Source organism: Oncorhynchus mykiss, chromosome 18 (assembly GCF_013265735.2).
Source record: "Oncorhynchus mykiss isolate Arlee chromosome 18, USDA_OmykA_1.1, whole genome shotgun sequence".
NCBI lineage: Eukaryota > Metazoa > Chordata > Actinopteri > Salmoniformes > Salmonidae > Oncorhynchus > Oncorhynchus mykiss.
The window spans coordinates 57,439,948-57,460,965 of record NC_048582.1 but is presented as its reverse complement, the minus strand read 5'-3'; the positions used below and the strand labels follow the sequence as shown (position 1 = coordinate 57,460,965).

The 21,018-nt window shown below is 43.8% G+C and overlaps 1 protein-coding gene across 5 annotated transcripts in view; it reads right to left on the bottom strand.

Annotated features, from left to right (window-relative positions):
- Positions 1–19,589, bottom strand: part of LOC110496582 (oxysterol-binding protein-related protein 3) — a 35,023-nt gene extending 15,434 nt beyond the window's left edge. For all 5 annotated transcript variants that reach the window (XM_036953329.1, XM_036953330.1, XM_021572556.2 and 2 more), the window contains exon 1: positions 19,481–19,589. The gene's annotated coding sequence lies outside the window, so the exon portion shown is untranslated. The remainder of the gene's footprint in view (positions 1–19,480) is intronic.
- Between the last annotated feature and the right edge of the window lie 1,429 nt (positions 19,590–21,018).

Genomic DNA, 21,018 nt, shown 5'->3' with positions numbered 1-21,018 from the left:
AATGAGCTGTAAGGGTACCAACAACTTTGAGCATGTGTGTGATATATATATATATATATATATTACACACACACACACACACACACACAATCAATACATAAATACACACACACACACACACACACACACACACACACACACACATACACACGGTGTACAAAACATAAGGAACGCCTGCTCTTTCCATGACACAATGAGTGTACAGTGTTCAACACTTGTTTGATGACAAAGCAAAAAACAGGTTTGTAGAAATGCTAGCTAATTTATTAAAAACAAAAATACCTCATTTACATAAGTATTCACACCCTTTGCTATGCGACTCGAAATTGAGCTCAAGTGCATCGTGTTTCCATTGATCATCCTCGAGATGATGCTACAACTTGATTGGATTCCACCTGTGATTAATTCAATTGATTAGACATGATATGCAAAGGCACATGCCTGTCTATATAAGGTCAACATGCCTGTCTATAGAAGGTCCCTCAGTTGACAGTGCATGTCACAGCAAAAACCAAGCCATGAAGTCGAAGGAATTGACCGTAGAGCTCCGAGACAGGATTGTGTCGAGGCACAGATGTGGGGAAGGATACCAAAACCTTTCTGCAGCATTGATTTCCCCCAAGAACACAGTGGCCTCCCTCTTTAAATGGAAGTTTGTGGTTTCAAAGACTCTTCCTAAAGCTGTCCGCCAGACTAAACTGAGCAATTGGGGTAGAAGGGCCTGGGTCATGGAGCTGACCAAGCACCCGATTGGAGCTCTAACAGAGTGACTGAGTTCCTCTGTGGAGATGGGAGAACCTTCCAGAAGGGCAACCATCTCAGCAGCACTCCAACAATCAGGCCTTTATGGTAGAGTGGCCAGATGGAAGACACTCCTCAGCCCGCTTGGAGTTTGCCAAAAGGCACCTAAAGAACTCTTAGACCATGAGAAACAAGATTCTCTGGTCTGATGAAACCAAGATTGAACTCCTTGGCCTGAATGCCAAGTGACACGTCTGGAGGAAATCTGCCACCATCCCTACGGTGAAGCATGGTGGTGGCAGCATCCTGCTGTGGGGATGTTTTTCAGAGGCAGGGATTGGGAGACTAGTCAGGATTGAGGCAAAGATGAACGGAGCAAAGTACAGAGATCCTTGAAGAAAACCTGCTCCAGAGTGCTCACAGGACAAGCACACATCCAAGACAACGCAGGAGTGGCTTCAGGACAAGTCTCAATGTCCTTGGGTCCTGGAGCCCTGACATGAACCTGAAAATAGCTATGCAGCGACGCTCCCCATCCAACGTGACAGGATCTGCAGAGAAGAATGGGAGAAACTCCCCAAATACAGGTGTGGCAAGCTTGTAGCGTCATACCCAAGAAGACTTGAGGCTGTAATCTCTGCCAAAGGTGCTTCAGAGTACTGAGTCAAGGGTCTGAATAATTATGTAAATGTAATAGTTTTTTAAAATTTTAATAAATTAGCAACAATTTCAAAAAAACTGTTTTTGCTTTGTCAGTGGGGTATTGTGTGTAGATTGATGAGAGGAAAAAACAATTTAATCATTTTTAGAATAAGGCTGTAACAAAATGTGGAAAAGTCAAGGTGTCTGAATACTTTCCGAAGGCACTGTATATAAAAAATAAAATAATAATTTAGCAGAACTCATATCCAGAGCGACGTACAATAGTGAGTTCATACATTTTCATACTTCTTTTTGTACTGGTCCCCTGTAGGAATCGAACCCACATCCCCAGGGTTCCAAGTGTCATGCTATACCAACTGAGCCACATATGCTACTGCTCAACTACTCAGTCTATCGATCAAACAATCGACCAGTCGACTAATTGGGGTCAGCCCTATTTAGTTGACAAGTAGAATCAGGTGTGCTCGTCTGGGGCACCCAAAAAATATGTACTGTTGAGGTTACTGGAGGACCGGAGTAGAGGACCACTGCTATAGAGTGAATACTATGGAATGTTCTGTTTGTGTGCCTATGGGGTAGATGCATGTGTGAATGAATGCATTTGTGTCTGTGTATGCAGCAGGATTTCCCCAACGTGCTGTCCAGTTCCTCCAAAAGCTCTATAGAGTGTTCTGTGTGTGTCCGTGTATACTGTCTGGTTCCCCTATCGATCAATCAAATTTAGTTATAAAGCCCTTTTAACATCAGCCGATGTTACAAATTGCTATACAGAAACCCATAACAGCACATGGCCAAGACGTTCAAACGTTCATAGATGACCAGCAGGGTAAAATAACAATAATCACAGTGGTTGTAGAGGGTGCAACAGGTCAGCACCTCAGGAGTAAATGTCAGTTGGCTTTTCAAAGCCGAGCATTCAGGAGTTAGAGACAGGGGTGCGGTAGAGAGAGAGAGTTGAAAAACAGCAGGTCCCTAGGCCTCTCTCAAAAGTCAGAGCGCCATGCATATGACATGACTCAACAGTAGGAATGTTCCCCGTCCAAGACCAAACACTATAATACCTCCAACACCCTATGTCCCAAATGGTACCCGAATTCCTCTTTAGTGCACTACTTTTGAGTTGTGCACTAGATATACACACACTATACATTCACAAAGGTATGTGGACATCCCTTCAAATTAGTGGATTTGGCTATTTCAGCCACAGCTGTTGCTGACAGGTGTATAAAATCGAGCACATCTCTCTAGATAGATTAGGGTGCCATTTGCGAGGTAACCACTGAGATTAGAAATATCAGAATAGATTCTTACACTGCATGGATACCCTTTACTATGGCAGAATACTTTGAAACTGCTTTAGGCCTGCTGAACAGAAACACTATCACAACACTTCCCATTAAAAAGCTGTGTCAGTGTACACACCTCCTACACAGAAGAAAGTGAAACCCTTCTCCAAATTCACTGAAGTGTATCCAGCAGCATTGTTACCCTCCAACAGGTTCCATAGATACTGAATAAACACGGAGTCAAACAGAGTGAGGGGGAGACTGGGAGGAAGAGGAACACCAAAACACTGTACCACATCATTTACCACACCAATACCACTCCACTCTTATTAGTGAACTGAACCTGAAAAGAAAATGAAGTGAAACAGTATGGATTTCCAGGCTAGTTAATTGCAGTAGAACTGGGTTGAATACCTCAACACAAAAGGTCGCTAATAGTAACAGGTAGACCTAGATTCCAGAGCGCAGTCTTCATTGTGCTCTACAGAACCTTGACAACAGAAAAGAACAACTTATTTACCTCAGCTGTTTGCTAAGTACTGTACACTCCTTAAGGCGTGTCTGGTTCGGCACTGGAAGTTCTAGGGTGGCCTTGTGTCTTATGTAACCAAGTCAATGATTAAAGCTATTACACCTTGTAAAATGACCTGGTTGACGTTATGACAGGGTCAAAGCTACCGTACTGTCACGAGAAACACTGAGGATATATATCTATATAAATAAGTGATTTTCTTTTTGTGAAAGCATCTTTAAATGGCCTTCAAGATGCTGATGCTTTCACAAAAATACAATAAAAAAAGCTTCATAAATCCCCATAGCGTTTCTTCTGACACGTCACAGAGTTGACAGGGCAAAGGCATCCCTGCTATGCAAAACCAGTCAGCCAGGTAGCTCAGGGCCATGCAAGGACATTTCCATTTACACAGCAATCTCCCTGATTAAGATGGGGAAGGGAGTGTTCATTTGGCATGCTATCCCGAAACGCTTCAGATAGAAATAGAATGAACAGAGAAAACCAGTCAAGCGTTGTAGTGTAGACGTGTCAGTTCCATACATCCAATGTCTTGGATTCTGGAACGCTTGGAGAATCTACCTGAGGTGACACTGTATAGATATTAGTGCTGGCCTTGGCACTGATGTAGGATCAGTGACTAACTCTCTCCAGTAGCAAATCGGCTACTGCTCGCTCGGCCCCCTGGGATAGCAGTCCTCCATAACAGTCCTCCACAGAGGCAGCTGCCTTCCCCCATCAGATGCTAGCTGTAAAGTTAAAATGTTCTACCAAATTCCAAGAGAACATGTACTAAGCCAAAGCAATGACCTTTATCGCCTCTGAGGAGGTAGAGTTATTACAGTGTTTTACAACATGTGCAGGCCAATCATCTTTCTGAGATTTCAGATAAGGAAGTGGCAGGGAAAAGTGAAAACCTCTGCCCCAATGTTTAATGCATAAGAAAACTCCCATTATAAAAAACACCCAATGACAAACTCTTACTATGACAACAGCCAGGGTTTCCAGAGTAGAACCTTGGATGGGTCCTCTCTAGCTAGAACCTTGCATGGGTCCTCTCTAGCTAGAACCTTGCATGGGTCCTCTCTAGCTAGAACCTTGCATGGGTCCTCTCTAGCTAGAACCTTGCATGGGTCCTCTCTAGCTAGAACCTTAGATGGGTCCTCTCTAGGTATAACCTTGGATGGGTCCTCCCTAGCTAGAACCTTAGATGGGTCCTCTCTAGGTAGAACCTTAGATGGGTCCTCTCTAGGTAGAACCTTAGATGGGTCCTCCCTATCTAGAACCTTGGATGGGTCCTCTCTAGGTAGAACCTTGGATGGGTCCTTCCTAGCTAGAACCTTAGATGGGTCCTCTCTAGGTAGAACCTTGGATGGGTCCACCCTAGCTAGAACCTTAGATGGGTACTCTCTAGGTAGAACCTTGGATGGGTCCTCTCTAGGTAGAACCTTGGATGGGTCCTCCCTAGCTAGAACCTTAGATGGGTACTCTAGCTAGAACCTTAGATGGGTACTCTAGGTAGAACCTTGGATGGGTCCTCTCTAAGTAGATGATGCTCTTCAATAGATGCATTAGACTAAAATAAAAGCTCAACCACCTCTGTTAATGATCGAGAGAATGGCTGCGTTTACACAGGCAGCCCAGTTCTGATATTTTTTCCACTAATTGGTCTTTGGACCAATCACATCGGATATTTTCACATCAGACCTTTTTCAGAGCTGATCTGATTGGTCAAAATACCAATTAGTGAAAAAAAGATGAGTCAAAGAGCCCCACAATCTCTGTATTACCGAAGCAAAGCGGACCATCTGTAACTCTTCCTCCTATCGGCATATTTCCTTGACATCATCTGTAGCCCTGCCACCAACAGATCCGAACAGCTTTGATCTGCCAAAGAGCCCTGGTTCATAATTAGAATAGTACAGCTATATATCCATTCATTCTAATTCTAAGGGCTGACGGGTGTGGTTGTTGACCCTGATTTTTATTTTACCTTTATTTAACCAGGTAAGTCAGTTGAGAACAAGTTCTCATTTACAACTGCGACCTTGGCAAGATAAAGCAAAGCAGTGCGACACAAACACCGAGTTACACATAAACAAACGTACAGTCAATAACACAATAGAAAACTCTGTATACAGTGTGTGCAAATGAAGTAAGGAGGTAAGGCAATAAATAGGCCAATAGCCTATTTACACTGGAGTGATATATGTGCAGGTAGTTGGTTGGATGGGCTATTTACAGATGGGCTGTGTACAGCTGCAGCAATCGGTAAGCTGCTCTGACAGCTGACGCTAAAGTTAGAGAGGGAGATATGTCTCCAACTTCAGTGATTTTTGCAATTCGTTCCAGTCATTGGCAGCAGAGAACTGGAAGGAAAGGCAGCCAAACGAGGTGTTTGGGAATGACCAGTGAAATATACCTGCTGGAACGCGTGCTACGGGTGGGTGTTGCTATGGTGACCAGTGAGCTGAACTAAGGCGGAGCTTTACCTAGCAGACTTATAGATGACCTGGAGCCAGTGGGTTTGGTGACGAATATGTAGCGAGGACCAGCCAACGAAAGCATACAGGTCGCAGTGGTGGGTAGTATATGGTGCTTTGGTGACAAAACGGATGGCACTGTGATAAACTGCATCCAGTTTGCTGAGTAGAGTGTTGGAGGCTATTTTGTAAATGACATCGCCGAATTCAAGGATCGGTAGGATAGTCAGTTTTACGAGGGTATGTTTAGCAGCATGAGTGAAGAAAGCTTTGTTGCGAAATAGGAAGCCGATTCTAGATTTAACTTTGGATTGGAGATGCTTAATGTGAGTCTGCAAGGAGAGTTTACAGTCTAGCCAGACACCTAGGTATTTATAGTTGTCCACATATTCTAAGTCAGAACCGTCCAGAGTAGTGATGCTAGTCGGGCGGGCAGGCGCGGGCAGCAATCGGTTGAAAAGCATGCATTTCGTTTTACTTGCATTTAAGAGCAGTTGGAGGCCACGGAAGGAGTGTTGTATGGCATTGAAGCTCGTTTGGAGGTTTGTTAAAACAGTGTCCGAAGAAGGGCCAGAAGTATACAGAATGGTGTCGTCTGCATAGAGCTGGATCAAAGAATCACCCCAAGCAAGAGTGACATCATTGATGTATACAGAGAAGAGAGTCGGCCCGAGAATTGAACCATGTGGCACCCCCATAGAGACTGCCAGAGGTCCGGACAACAGGCCCTCCGATTTGACACACTGAACTCTAAGAAGTAGTTAGTGAACTAGGCGAGGCAGTCATTAGAGAAACCAAGGCTGTTGAGTCTGGGTCAGGAATAGGGCTGGGAATTGCCAGGGACCTCACGATACAATATTATCACAATACATAGGAGCAGATACGACATGTATTGCGATTCGATACTGTGATTTGATGTTCCAAACATATTGCTCACTATGTCAGCTGCAGAGAGACGAGAGAGCACGAGAAAACACGTTGGCTCACTATTTACAAAGAAACTGGAAGCGCTAGCAAATGCAGATAGTTTGAGCCAAATATCCCAAAATAATAATCGACCCCCCCCCCAATCACTAGTTAGAAAGTGTATAGCTACCTGTCTGAGAAGTCTAGCCTGACCAGTCATTCTGCTGTCATTCCAATGCACCACAAATATGCTATGCCTGTTAGAAAGGATCAGGAGACATCTCGCTCTCTCACACACCTACCCTAGAGACAGGGCCAGTCTTATGTACCCATAATTTGAGGGACCGAATTTAGACCAAGCCATGTTATGAAACTCAATGAATAACCACTCTACTGTATTACTCTCTATCGGCTAAGCTGAGACATACAGAAGCCAACCCTCACGCCATACAGGGTTGCCATGGAAACGACAGACTGCATGGGAGGGGATGTATTCCGTTTGTTTGGGCTTCAAGGAAAATCTGAGGGCATAAAACATGGGTCTATTTATAGTACCGGGCTGTCACTGACAAACGGGATTTCTTTCTCTCTCAGTGTAGCTGGACTTAAAGTAACTGTCCAGTGTTTCCAGATTTCTATGAAATATGACCTATAATTACAATATAAGTGAAAAAGTTCCTTCCAAAACATGTTTTATTAAGTACGTTAAAAAGTAGGGATGTGAACGTTTAAACGACATTGGGATTGTTCATGTTTTTAAAGAATCCCCAATTTTTTCCCCACATTTTTACGGAATTAAAATCACAGTGTGGTTATCACAACACTGCCACTAACAGGTCCTAGTTATCATCCAGGGAAACTGTTTTTATTAAAAAATACCTAATGCAACAATTCAGTAACGTTCGTAGGAGGAGATTTGAATCTTTAAAGTTATTTGTCACGGATATAAAGCTCTCCGCACATCGTTGTTGACAGTTGGAAAAATGGCAGAGAGTGAGAGACAGGGAAGCGACAGCAGCGAACACCTGTATTGAAATACTTTGAGAAGTTGGTGTAATATATACAAACTTTTGCAAGGTGGAATTGAGCTACAGAGGCAGTACAGGTGCAACGCTCTACCATCTGAAAGGGAGTCCCAACCCATTGCAGTGCGATAAAGGACAGAGTGAGAAAATCACAGCGCTGATAACAGAAATTATTGCAGTTGATATGCAGACATTGTCAATCGTAGAGGATGTCAGATTCACTGCCCCAGATGGTATATCTAGAACTCAGACTACAAGATGCCATGTTGAATAACCGTGACGGCCTGGATGGAGAAACTGTACAATGATTACTCTGCAAGTACAAAGCACGAGCTCTCAAACACCATACGTGGTGTTAACAAAAAGGTGTCTATGACTACACCATCATACATCACTGCAATGAGCCTTCACCTAGATGAGAAGTAAAACATTAAGTCCCATGTACTGACAACATGGAGGAGAGGGACACCACAGAGAACCTGAAAACGGCGTTAAGTACCATCATTGCTGAGTGGATGGGGGACTGCCGTAAAGTGAGCATTGTCCATTAGGTAGCCAAGACTGCGTTACACTGAACTGCATTGCCATCGTATCGGTCATACCAATGGTTTTATAAACATCATTGGGTCATACGCAGGACCATATCTGAACTCCTGTCTTTTTATGATTTTTCTTATCCTTTAATTAAACAACTCTTTAAAAAAAAAGTAGAGGGCCTTTACTAGGCCTGTGTTAGCGGACCGATATTGCCGTCTATAGTGCAGCAGCCCCACCCCCAAACATCTTCCGCAGATATCCCTATTAAAAAGCAGCTTTTTTATGATTGAATTGTGTGGGCATACCCCCAAAAAAAGAACGGTGTGGGAGTATACCGGTCATTAGAAATATTCATGGAAGTGAATGGCTGATTGGCCAGCTCATCCAATGAGCCAACCTGTTGTCACCTTATAATATAGTGCATTCAGAAAGTATTCATTCCCCTTGACTTATTCCACATTTTGTGTGTTACAGTCTGAAGTAAAAATTGAATAAATATACCTCCCCTCCCCCTCCATCTAAAATCACAATACCCCATAATGACAAATTGGCAACACGTTTTTAGAATTTATTGCTAATTTGTGACTGACCGACTCAATCTTATGTGACAATATTTTAAATTTAGTTTTTTTTTTACATTGGATAAAAGTAGAGACTGAGCTAGAAAATGTTATATAATACACTACAGTTAAGGAACAACAGGAAAGCAATTCTGCTTTGAAAGTTGATAAACTTGTAGCCCCACTTTTGAGAAAATGGTCCTTGAATGTTTTGGTACACCTATTGGAGCGTTCTTTGTCTACACTCATTCAGCATTATTCACACTCTCCCACACCCATCCCTTTACAGATTCACGAGGCAATGTGCTAAACAGAGTGAGTACGGTAGTGTACTAAACAACCAAAGATATACAGGCTGGTTTATACTACCTATCGACATGTCTGTAGACAGTTGTTGCAGTGACATCATGAACATTCTATTGTCGTCTGAAATCAAACTTGTCGTTGTGAGAAAATATAAACATAAAAACATAAAAACGACAGGCTGCATGACATCAGCAGCCTTGTGGTCCAAAATAGCAAAACATCCGTTTAAACCTGAATTAAGTTCACGTCAATCTAGCAAACCAGGCTAGCCCTAAACTAGCCCTAAAATGGTGCTCGAAGAAATGGCAGCAGTTTTACGGGCGCCCAACCAATTGTGCTATTATGTGGGGGGGTTTTTACGTTATTTGTAACTTATTTTGTACATAATGTTTCTGCAACTGTATCTTACGGCAGAAAAGAGCTTCTGGATATCAGGACAGTGATCACTCACCTCGGATTAGACAAAGAGCTTCTGGATATCAGGACAGCGATCACTCACCTCGGATTAGACAAAGAGCTTCTGGATATCAGGACAGCGATCACTCACCTCGGATTAGACAAAGAGCTTCTGGATATCAGGACAGCGATCACTCACCTCGGATTAGACAAAGAGCTTCTGGATATCAGGACAGTGATCACTCACCTCGGATTAGACAAAGAGCTTCTGGATATCAGGACAGCGATCACTCACCTCGGATTAGACAAAGAGCTTCTGGATATCAGGACAGCGATCACTCACCTCGGATTAGACAAAGAGCTTCTGGATATCAGGACAGCGATCACTCACCTCGGATTAGACATAGAGCTTCTGGATATCAGGACAGTGATCACTCACCTCGGATTAGACAAAGAGCTTCTGGATATCAGGACAGCGATCACTCACCTCGGATTAGACAAAGAGCTTCTGGATATCAGGACAGCGATCACTCACCTCGGATTAGACAAAGAGCTTCTGGATATCAGGACAGTGATCACTCACCTCGGATTAGACAAAGATTTTTTCAACAACAAGCAAGACTCACATGATATTCTCCAAACACACGGCAGGGCCGACATCCCAGTTATTCACAAGAGGAAGCGACGCAGGTACAGAGGACGAAAAGCCGGATGCCTCGTCAGGACCCGCAGAAGGGGAGTAGGAAAGCTGCCGTTACCGTCAATATTACTCGCCAACGTGCAATCATTGGACAATAAATTAGACGAGGTACGATCACGAATATCCTACCAACAGGACATCAAAAACTGTAATATCCTATGTTTCACGGAATTGTGACTGAATGACGACTTGAATATTCAGCTAGCGGGATATACGCTGCACCGGCAGGATAGAACACGAGGGGGGGTGGTCTGTGCATATTTGTAAACAACAGCTGGTGCACAAAATCTAAGGAAGTCTAGATTTTGCTCACCTGAAGTAGAGTATATTGTGATAAATTGCAGGCCACACTACTTGCCTAGAGAATTCTCAGCTATACTTTTCGTGGCTGTTTATTTACCACCACAAACAGATGCTGGCACTAAGACCGCACTCAGTCAGCTGTATAAGGAAATAAGCAAAGCAGAGTCGGCGCTCCTAGGGGCTGGAGACTTTAATGCAAGGAAACTTAAATCAGTTCTACCAAATTTCTATCAACATGTTAAATGTGCAACCAGAGGGGAAAAAATTATAGATCACCTGTACTCCACACACAGAGAAGCATACAAAGCTCTCCCTCCATTTGGTAAATTCGACCACAACTCTATCCTCCTGATTTCTGCTTACAAGCTAAAATGAAAGCAGGCTACACCAGTGACTCGGTCTATAAAAAAATGGTCAGATGAAGCAGATGCTAAACTACAGGACTGTTTTGCTATCACAGACTGGAACATGTTCCGGGATTGTTCCGATGACATTGAGGAATACACCACATCAGTCACTGGCTTTATCAATAAGTGCATTGAGAATGTCGTCCCCACAGTGACTGTACGTACATACCCCAACCAGAAGCCATAGATTAAAGGCAACATTCGCACTGAGCTAAAGGGTAGAGCTGCTGCTTTCAAGGTGCGGGACTCTAACCCGGAAGCTTACAAGAAATCCCACTATGCCCTGCGACAAACCATCAAATCAAGCAACGCGTCAATACAGGGCTAAGATACTACACCGGCTCCAACGCTTGTCGGATGTGGCAGGGCTTGCAAACTATTAGACTACAAAGGGAAGCACAGCGGCGAGCTGCCCAGTGACACGAGCCTACCAGATGAGCTAAATCACTTCTATGCTTGCTTCGAGGCAAACAACACTGAGGCATCAGCTGTTCTGGACGACTGTGTGATCACGCTCTCCGTAGCTGACGTGAGTAAGACCTTTAAACAGGTCAACATACACAAGGCTGTGAGGCCAGACGGATTACCACGACGTGTGCTCCGGGCATGTGCTGACCAACTGGCAGGTGTCTTCACTGACATTTTCAACATGTCCCTGATTGAGTCTGTAATACCAACATGCTTCAAGCAGACCACCATTGTCCCTGTGCCGACGAACACAAAAGCAACCTGCCTAAATGACTACAGACCCGTAGCACTCACGTCCGTAACCATGAAGTGCTTTTAAAGGCTGGTAATGGCTCACATCAACACCATTATCCCAGAACCTCTAGACCCACTCCAATTTGCATACTGCACAAACAGATACACAGATGGTGCAATCTCTATTGCACTCCACACTGCCCTTTCCCACCTGGACAAAAGGAACACCTATGTGAGAATGCTATTCATTGACTACAGCTCAGCATTCAACACCATAGTACCCTCAAAGCTCATCACTAAGCTAAGGAACCTGGGACTAAACACCTCCCTCTGCAACTGGATCCTGGACTTCCTGACTGCCGCCCCCAGGTGGTGAGGGTAGGTAGCAACACATATGCCACGCTGATCCTCAACACTGGAGGTCCCCAGGGGTGTGTGCTCAGTCCCCTCCTGTACTCCCTGTTAACCCACAACTGCATGGCCATGCACGACTCCAACACCATCATTAAGTTTGCAGACAACACAACAGTAGTAGGCCTGATCATCGACAACGACGAGACAGCCTATAGGGAGGTCAGAGACCTGGCCGGGTGGTGCCAGAATAACAACCTATCCCTCAACGTAACCAAGACTAAGGAGATGATTGTGGACTACAGGAAAAGGAGCACAGAACACACCCCCATTCTCATCGATGGGGATGTAGTGGAGCAGGTTGAGAGCTTCAAGTTCCTTAGTGTCCACATCACCAAACTAGAATGGTCCAAACACACCAAGACAGTCGTGAAGAGGGCATGACAAAGCCTATTCCCCCTCAGGAAACTAAAAAGATTTGGCATGGGTCCTGAGATCCTCAAAAGGTTCTACAGCTGCAACATTGAGAGCATCCTGACCGTTGGCATCACTGCCTGGTACGGCAATTGCTCGGCCTCCGACCGTAAGGCACTACAGAGGGTTTTGCATACGGCCCATCACTGGGGCTAAACTACCTGCCATCCAGGACCTCTACACCAGAAGGTGTCAGAGGAAAGCCATAAAAAATTGTCAAAGACCACAGCCACCCCAGTCATAGACTATTCTCTCTACTACCGCATGGCAAGCGGTACCGGAGTGCCAAGTCTAGGACAAAAAGGCTTCTCAACAGTTTTTACCCCCAAGCCATAAGACTCCTGAACAGGTAACCAAATGGTTGCCCGGACTATTTGCATTGTGTGCACCCCCCAAACCCCTCTTTTACGCTGCTGCTACTCTCTGTTTTTCATATTTGCATAGTCACTTTAACTATACATTCATGTACATGCTACCTCAATTGGCCCGACCAACCAGTGCTCCCGAACATTGGCTAACCGGTTAGTCAACTGAATTTTGGCCCATTCCACCTGACAGAACTGGTGTAACGGAGTCAGGTTTGTAGGCCTCCTTGCTCGCACATGCTTTTTCAGGTCTGCCCACAAATTTTATATGGGATTGAGGTCAGAGCTTTGTGATTATTAACTTTGTGACCATTAACTTTGTTGTCCTTAAGCCATTTTGCCACAACTTTGGAAGTATGCTTGCGGTCAGTCAACATAGTACCCTCCAAACTCGTCACCAAGCTCGGGGCCCTGGGTCTCGACCCCACCCTGTGCAATTGGGTACTGGACTTCCTGACGGGCCGCACCCAGGTGGTGAGGGTAGGTAACAACATCTCCACCCCGCAGATGCTCAATACTGGGGCCTCACAAGGGTGCGTTCTGAGCCCTCTCCCTGTACTCCCTGTTCACCCACGACTGCGTGGCCATGCAAGCCTCCAACTCAATCATCAAGTTTGTGGACGACACTACAGTGGTACGCTTGATTACCAACAACGATGAGACGGCCTACAGGGAGGAGGTGAGGGCCCTCGGAGTGTGGTGTCAGGAAAATAACCTTCCACTCAACGTCAACAAAACAAAGGACACGATTGTGGACTTCAGGAAACAGCAGAGGGAGCACCCCCCTATCCACGTCGACGGGACGGTAGTGGAGAGGGTACTACGTTTTAAGTTCCTCGGTGTACACATCACGGACAAACTGAATTGGTCCACCCACACAGACAGCGTCGTGAAGAAGGCGCAGCAGCACCTCTTCAACCTCAGGAGGCTGAAGAAATTCGGCTTGTCACCAAAAGCACTCACAAACTTCTACAGATGCACAATTCTCTCCTTCTCTCTTTCTTTATCTCTCTCGGAGGACCTGAGCCCTAGGACCATGCCCCAGGACTACCTGACATGATGACTCCTTGCTGTCCCCAGTCCACCTGACTGTGCTGCTGCTCCAGTTTCAACTGTTCTGCCTTATTATTATTATTATTATTATTCGACCATGCTGGTCATTATTGAACAACTAGGCCATGTTCTGTTATAATCTCCACCCGGCACAGCCAGAAGAGGACTGGCCACCCCACATAGCCTGGTTTCTCTCTAGGTATCTTCCTAGCTTTTGGCCTTTCTAGGGAGTTTTTCCTAGCCACCGTGCTTCTACACCTGCATTGCTTGCTGTTTGGGGTTTTAGGCTGGGTTTCTGTACAGCACTTTGAGATATCAGCTGATGTACGAAGGGCTATATAAATAAATTTTATTTTATTTGACAATCGAGAGCATCCTGTCGGGCTGCATTACCGCCTGGTACGGCAACTGCTCAGCCCACAACCATAAGGCTCTCCAGAGGGTAGTGAGGTCTGCACAACGCATCACCGGGGGCAAACTACCTGCCCTCCAGGACACCTACACCACCCGATGTCACAGGAAGGCCATAAAGATCATCAAGGACAACAACCACCCGAGCCACTGCCTGTTCACCCCGTTATCATCCAGAAGGCGAGGTCAGTACAGGTGCATCAAAGCAAGGACCGAGAGACTGAAAAACAGCTTCTATCTCATCAGACTGTTAAACAGCCACTACTAACATTGAGTGGCTGCTGCCAACACACTGACTCAACTCCAGCCACTTTAATTATGGAAATTCATGTAAAAATATATCACTAGCCACTTTAAACAATGCTACTTAATATAATGTTTACATACCCTACATTACTCATCTCATATGTATATGTATATACTGTACTCTATACCATCTACTCCATCTTGCCTACGCCGTTCTGTACCATCACTCATTCATATCTTTATGTACATATTCTTTATCCCTTTACACTTGTGTGTTTAAGGTAGTAGTTTTGGAATTGTTCGGTTAGATTACTCGTTGGTTATTACTGCATTGTCAGAACTAGAAGCACAAGCATTTCGCTACACTCGCATTAACATTTGCAAACCATGTGTATGTGACAAATAAATTTGATTTGAACACGGAAGAACCATTTGCAACCAAGCTTTAACTTCCTGACTGATGTTTTGAGATGTTGCTTCAATATATCCACATAATTTTCCTACCTCATGATGCCATCTATTTTGTGAAGTGCACCAGTCCCTCCTGCAGCAAAGCACCCCCACAACATGATGCTGCCACCCCTGTGCTTCACTGTTGGGATGGTGTTCTTCAGCGTGCAAGCCTCCCTCCTTTTCCTCCAAACATATCGATGGTCATTATGGCCAAACAGTTCTAGTTTTGTTTCATCAGACCAAAGGATATTTCTCCAAAAATTACAATATTTGTCCCTTTGTGCAGTTGCAAACCATAGTCTGGCTTTTTTATGGCGGTTTTGGTGCATTGGCTTCTTTCTTGCCGAGCGGCATTTCAGGTTATGTCGACATAGGACTCATTTTACTGTGGATATAGATACTTTTGTACCCGTTTCTTCCAGCATCTTCACAAGTTCCTTTGCTGTTGTTTTGCGATTGATTTGCACTTTTCGCACCAAAGTACGTTCATCTCTAGGAGACAGAACGCATCTCCTTCTTGAGCGGTGTGACGGCTGCGTGGTCCCATGGTGTTTATACTTGCGTACTATTGTTTGTACAGATGAAATGTTTTTTTCTGAGGTCTTGGCTGATTTCTTTACATTTTTCCATGATGTCAAGCAAAGAGGCACCGAGTTTGCAGGTAGGCCTTGAAATACACCCACAGGTACACCTCCAATTGACTCAAATGATGTCAATTAGCCTATCAGAAGCTTCTAAAGCCATGACATAATATTCCGTAATTTTCCAAGCTGTTTAAAGGCACAGTCAACTTAGTGTATGTAAACTTCTGACCCACTGGAATTGTGATACAGTGAATTATAAGTGAAATAATCTGTCTGTAAACAATTGTTGGAAAAATGACTTGTGTCATGCACAAAGTAGATGTCCTAACCGACTTGCCAAAACTATAGTTTGTAAACAAGAATTTGGTGGAATGGTTAAAAAACGAGTTTTAATGACTCTAACCTAAGTGTATGTAAACTTCCGACTTCAACTGTACATAAAAAAATCTGCATTAGAAAGTATTACCTACACATATTGAGCATAGCTCATGTTCTAGACAGAAGCATGCTACAAGGCAGACCAATCCGAGATCTTCTCTTGGCATGTCCAGCCTATCCATTATCTCAGCCAATCATGGCTCGTGGGAAGGTTCCTGACTTTTTCCATGGCTAAACCAACTAGGCTCCTAATTTAACAAATGTATTCATATTTACAGATGGCATTCATGTGCCTTAATTACAAACTTGTAAGTTCACATGTTCAAGAAGGCATTTCTGACAAAAAATAGATTTTTTAAAAATTGTTTACGTTCAAATGCCTCTCCTGTGAAGTAGTGACGCGTGACAGATGCATAATTTCCTGAAACGAGTTATATTTATTAAAAATTAAATACAGAAATATATAAGTCTAAGAGCTTTCCACACCTGGATTGTGCAACATTTGCCCATTATTTTCAAAATTCTTTAAGCTCTGGCCAATTGGATGTTGATCATTGCTAGACAACCATTCAGGTCTTGCCATAGTTGTTCAAGTACACTGAACGAAAATATAATGTAACAAGTGTTGGTCCCATGTTTCATGAGCTGAAATAAAAGATACCAGAAATTTTCCATATGCACAAAAAGCACATATTTCTCTCAAATATTGTGCACTAATTTGTTTACATCCCTATTAGTGAGCATTTCTCCTTTGCCAAGATAATCCATCCTCCTGACAGGTGTGGTATATCAAGAAGCTGATTAAACAGCATTATCATTGCACAGGTGCACCATGTACTGGGGACAATAGCACATCCGGCATCTTCACCTGCGGGATCGTCTGAGACCAGCCACCCAGACAGCTGATGAAACTGTGGGTTTGCACAACCAAAGAATTTCTGCACAAACTGTTTCTGACAGTTTCAGCGAAGCTCATCTACGTGCTCGTCTTCCTCACCAGGGTCTTGACCAGACTGCAGTTCGGCATTGTTACCGACTTCAATGAGAAAATTCTCACCTTCGATGGGCACTGGCACGCTGGAGAAGTGTGCTCTTCACAGATGTATACTGGTTTCAACTGTATTGGGCAGATGGCAGACAGTGTGTGTGGGCGAGCGGTTTGCTGATGTCAATGTTGTGAACAGAGTTCCCCATTGTGGCGGTGGGGTTATGTGCAGGCATAAGCTACGGACAACGAACACAATTGCATTTTATCTATGGCAATTTGAACGCTCAGAGATAACGTGACGAGATCCTGAGTCCCATTGTCGTGCTTGTCACAAGCAGTTGTACACAATATGTCTAAGAGCTGAAAATGGCCTGCGTAGTCAGACATGTCACCCATTGAGCATGTTTGGGATGTTCTGGATCGACAGCGTGTTCCAGTTTCCACCAATATCCAGCAACTTCAGCTTCTCTCCTATCACAGCCATTATACTCTAACTGTTTTAAAGTCACCATTGGCCTCATGCTGAAATCCCTGAGTTGGTTTCCTTCCCCTCTGTCAGTCAGGAAGGACACATGTATCTTTGTAGTGACTAAGTGTACTGATACACCATCCAAAGTGTAATGAAAAACATCAGCATCCTCAAAGGGATATTCAATGTCTGCTTTTATTTTATTACCCATCTACCAATATGTTCCCTTTTTTGCAAGCAATTGGTGGTTGAAACAGTTTGAAATTCACAGCTTGACTGAGGGACCTTACAGATAATTGTATGTGAGGGGTACAGAGATGATGTCCATGCAGCTTACTCTGACTTGTTTCTGAACTTATTTAGGCTTGCCATGTTGCTTATTGACTCAAGATTTTTCAGTGTTGTTTTTAAGTCATTTGTAATCATTTCAAAAACCATAATTCCCCTTTTAAATTATGGGGTTTATGTGTAGGCCAGTGAAAATAAAGCTACATTGTATACATTTTAAATTCAGGCTGTAACAACAAAATGTGGAAAAAGTTAAGAGATGTGAATACTTTCTGAAAGCAACTGTATGGAGGAAAGGCAAGCACTTTTTTTTAAACAGCCTGCTTGAGATTCAAGCTTGAGGTGGTTTTTTTTGCCCTAGCACTACACAGCCGATTCAAATAATCAAAGCTTGATGATTACTTTATTTGAATCAGCTGGCAAAACCCCAAAACTTGCACCCAGTTGGGTCCCAATGAACGAGTTTGGGAATAGCTGCATAAAAGGCTTTGCATGGTAAATCGGACTTCTGCAGTGACCGTACAGCATTTGCTGCGATACGGCCTCTACACAAGTTAGGGCATTCATACTTATTGTGCTTCGCAGAACTGTTATGAAGGAGGTTGTCAAGGTAATAAGTATGTTTATACTGGACCTACCGCACACACCTACCGTCAACCAATCAGGTCAATGCGGAACTACATGAAGCACTCAGCATTGTTACAAAATCTGAGAGGCGCACTGCGATGCGGTACTGGCCTCTGTGTGCCTCCGGAGGCTCCGCAATTGCTTCACACCCTCCATACGGAGCCTCCGAACACATACAGATCAAGCATCAATTGGCTTTTAGGTTATGTGGTATATTTCCGCACTAGACATGTCTCAATGAAAAGTCCATGAAGTGACTAAGGTGTTACTGATCATTTCAGACCTACGCTGCATTCATACGCCAGTCTGAACTGGGAAACGCGGAAATTTGACTTGCTAATTAGTTGAACGCCGCACATGTATAACTACAATTCGGAAATGTTCGACTTCCGACTAGCGTGTGAACAAGGCACTGACGAACCAAAATCAACCAATGTGTCATCTGAGAAGGCTAATTAAATTGTCCCGTAATTAATGTGTAGCGTTAATGTGCTATTCGGAACAAGGGAACTATATCCAGTTAGCCAGTCTGAAATGTCAGTTCCTAGTTCCGACGAGGTCATTAACACCGCAACTGACAGCCAAGGTCATCTTTTACCGCCACCACTGCTCGTCTTTCACATCTCTCTCAAAGTCTACCTCGGAACCACAAGGAGCATCTCTGCGCAGCAGGAATGTTCATTCATACCATTGAGAATATTCCAATAGGGGCAGCGCGCACCGTATGGTCCAAATTGCTTGTTGGAATTTGCGTTTTACAAATTCAGGCTATCCCCATGTCTTTAGGCTTTCTACAAATAACTTTAGCTTGTATTAGCATGTTATGTCATATGTCATGTCATATATATGACATGCCAATATAAACTAAAATTAAGCAACTTAGTCAATTAAATGTAGCCTAGACTAATCAATTCAAATGTAGTAGGCCTATGTCTAAAAATTGTGAAATTAATTCTGATGAGGGTGACAACTTGATCCATTGCGAAGAGAATGTTCAGATAAACGTTAAATGTTTGGAAATATTCCTTGCAAATAGAACAGATTAATCATTACAGAAATTGAGCTCCGTCCTTTGGACTTGTTTGAAAGATGATCCAAGCAGTTAACATAGTCCCACCCACTAGTAACTATATCGAAAGGGATATGTTGCAAATTAATTAATGCTGCGACCAAAAGCAAGAGACGAGGCGAGAACTGTGTCGCTGCAATTCAGAAAGTAAACATTTGGATATGCCTAAATAGGAAATTGAATACAACAATCGCTTACACGTTTGAGATGAAAACTGCAGTGAATTAAATCCAGCACAAATTGAAGGAAGTATTACTCCATGGCTTGCTGTGTGAATGAATGCTGAGGCTGGGATGCCTTTTGGTCCAATGACTCGCGAGTAAAAAGAGGAAATGGCACTCAACCGGCAGTGACGTGGTAAAAAACGTAGACATTTCCAGGTGGTACGATCAAATATTGAAATAATTTAAGAACTGGAGACTGCGTGCAACATATCAGACCGTTGTTTTCAAGGTAATCTGTTCTCGTAAAGTCTTCGCATAAATGTATATTGATCAGCATTCCGTTGTTGCAGTGGCGTGGTGAGGAAGACTATGCAGAGGGCTCCTGTACATTTGTAAATATTTTGTTTTAATTATTTTGATTGCATTTTTAAGCAATTATTTGTTTTTGTGACTTCTTGAATTTTCTTAATATTGGGTGGTTTTGTCCAATGGAGTTGCTGGACTAATGGCACGACATTTTTGTTTTCGTCTTGGCTAGGTGGTTAGGTAGCTGGTTATTCAATCATTTGAATGACGCATCAATACAGCATAAGCTGATTTTTTTATTGCATCAACGATGTGGACTTGTGCATGTGACATTAAACATTTTAAACTTGAGAGGGCCCACCTCATTGGGAACTGTTTCCTGACTACTGCCTATGTGTGGTGATCTTTCTGGCGCTTATAGCTGCCAAGCATCACCCAGGTGGGTGCTACACTTCAGTAGTGGACTATCCAGCCTACCTACAGAGGAGGAGGAGACAACAGACGAGGTGCCTGATGAAGATCTCTGGGCTTGTCTAAGTAATTGACTGACACTGCTCCCTCTCTGTGCCATCGAAGCTCCCTCCTCGTAAACTACTGCCCAGCCTTCCTGAACTGCCTGATGAAGAGCTCAGAGTCTGGACCTGTCTAAGTAACTGGTGCTGCTCCCTCCTCTTAAACTACTGCACAGCCTTTCTGAACTGCCTGTCTGAACATGACGTTATCATCTGAATCTGTGGAAGACCATCGCCCAAGACCTGACAGATCTCTACATTTGTTTTGTTTGTTTTTACAGGGTCTTTGAGATTCTCTTTAATGAAAAGCGCAATATAAAATACATGTATTACTATTAGAAACAGGTCTTGGGCGGTTGCGCACAGGGAGCAGCGCAACCAGCGGCGACGTCATCCAAAAACATGACATTTTTGGATGAATATAAAATGTTAATATCTTCGTTGTGAGTGATACATTATTTTATTTTTTTGTCCTCAGCGTCAATTATTTGAATAATTGAATGGGTATTTTGTGCACTAGTGTAACGGATGTGAAATGGCTAGCTTAGTTAGCGGTGGTGCGCACTAAATAGCGTTTCAATCGGTGACGTCACTTGCTCTGAGACCTTGAAGTAGTAGTTCCCCTTGCTCTGCAAGGGCCGCGGCTTTTGTGGAGCGATGGGTAACGATGCTTCGTGGGTGACTGTTGTTGATGTGTGCAGAGGGTCCGTGGTTCGAGCCCGGGCGAGGGGATGGTTTAAAGTTATACTGTTAC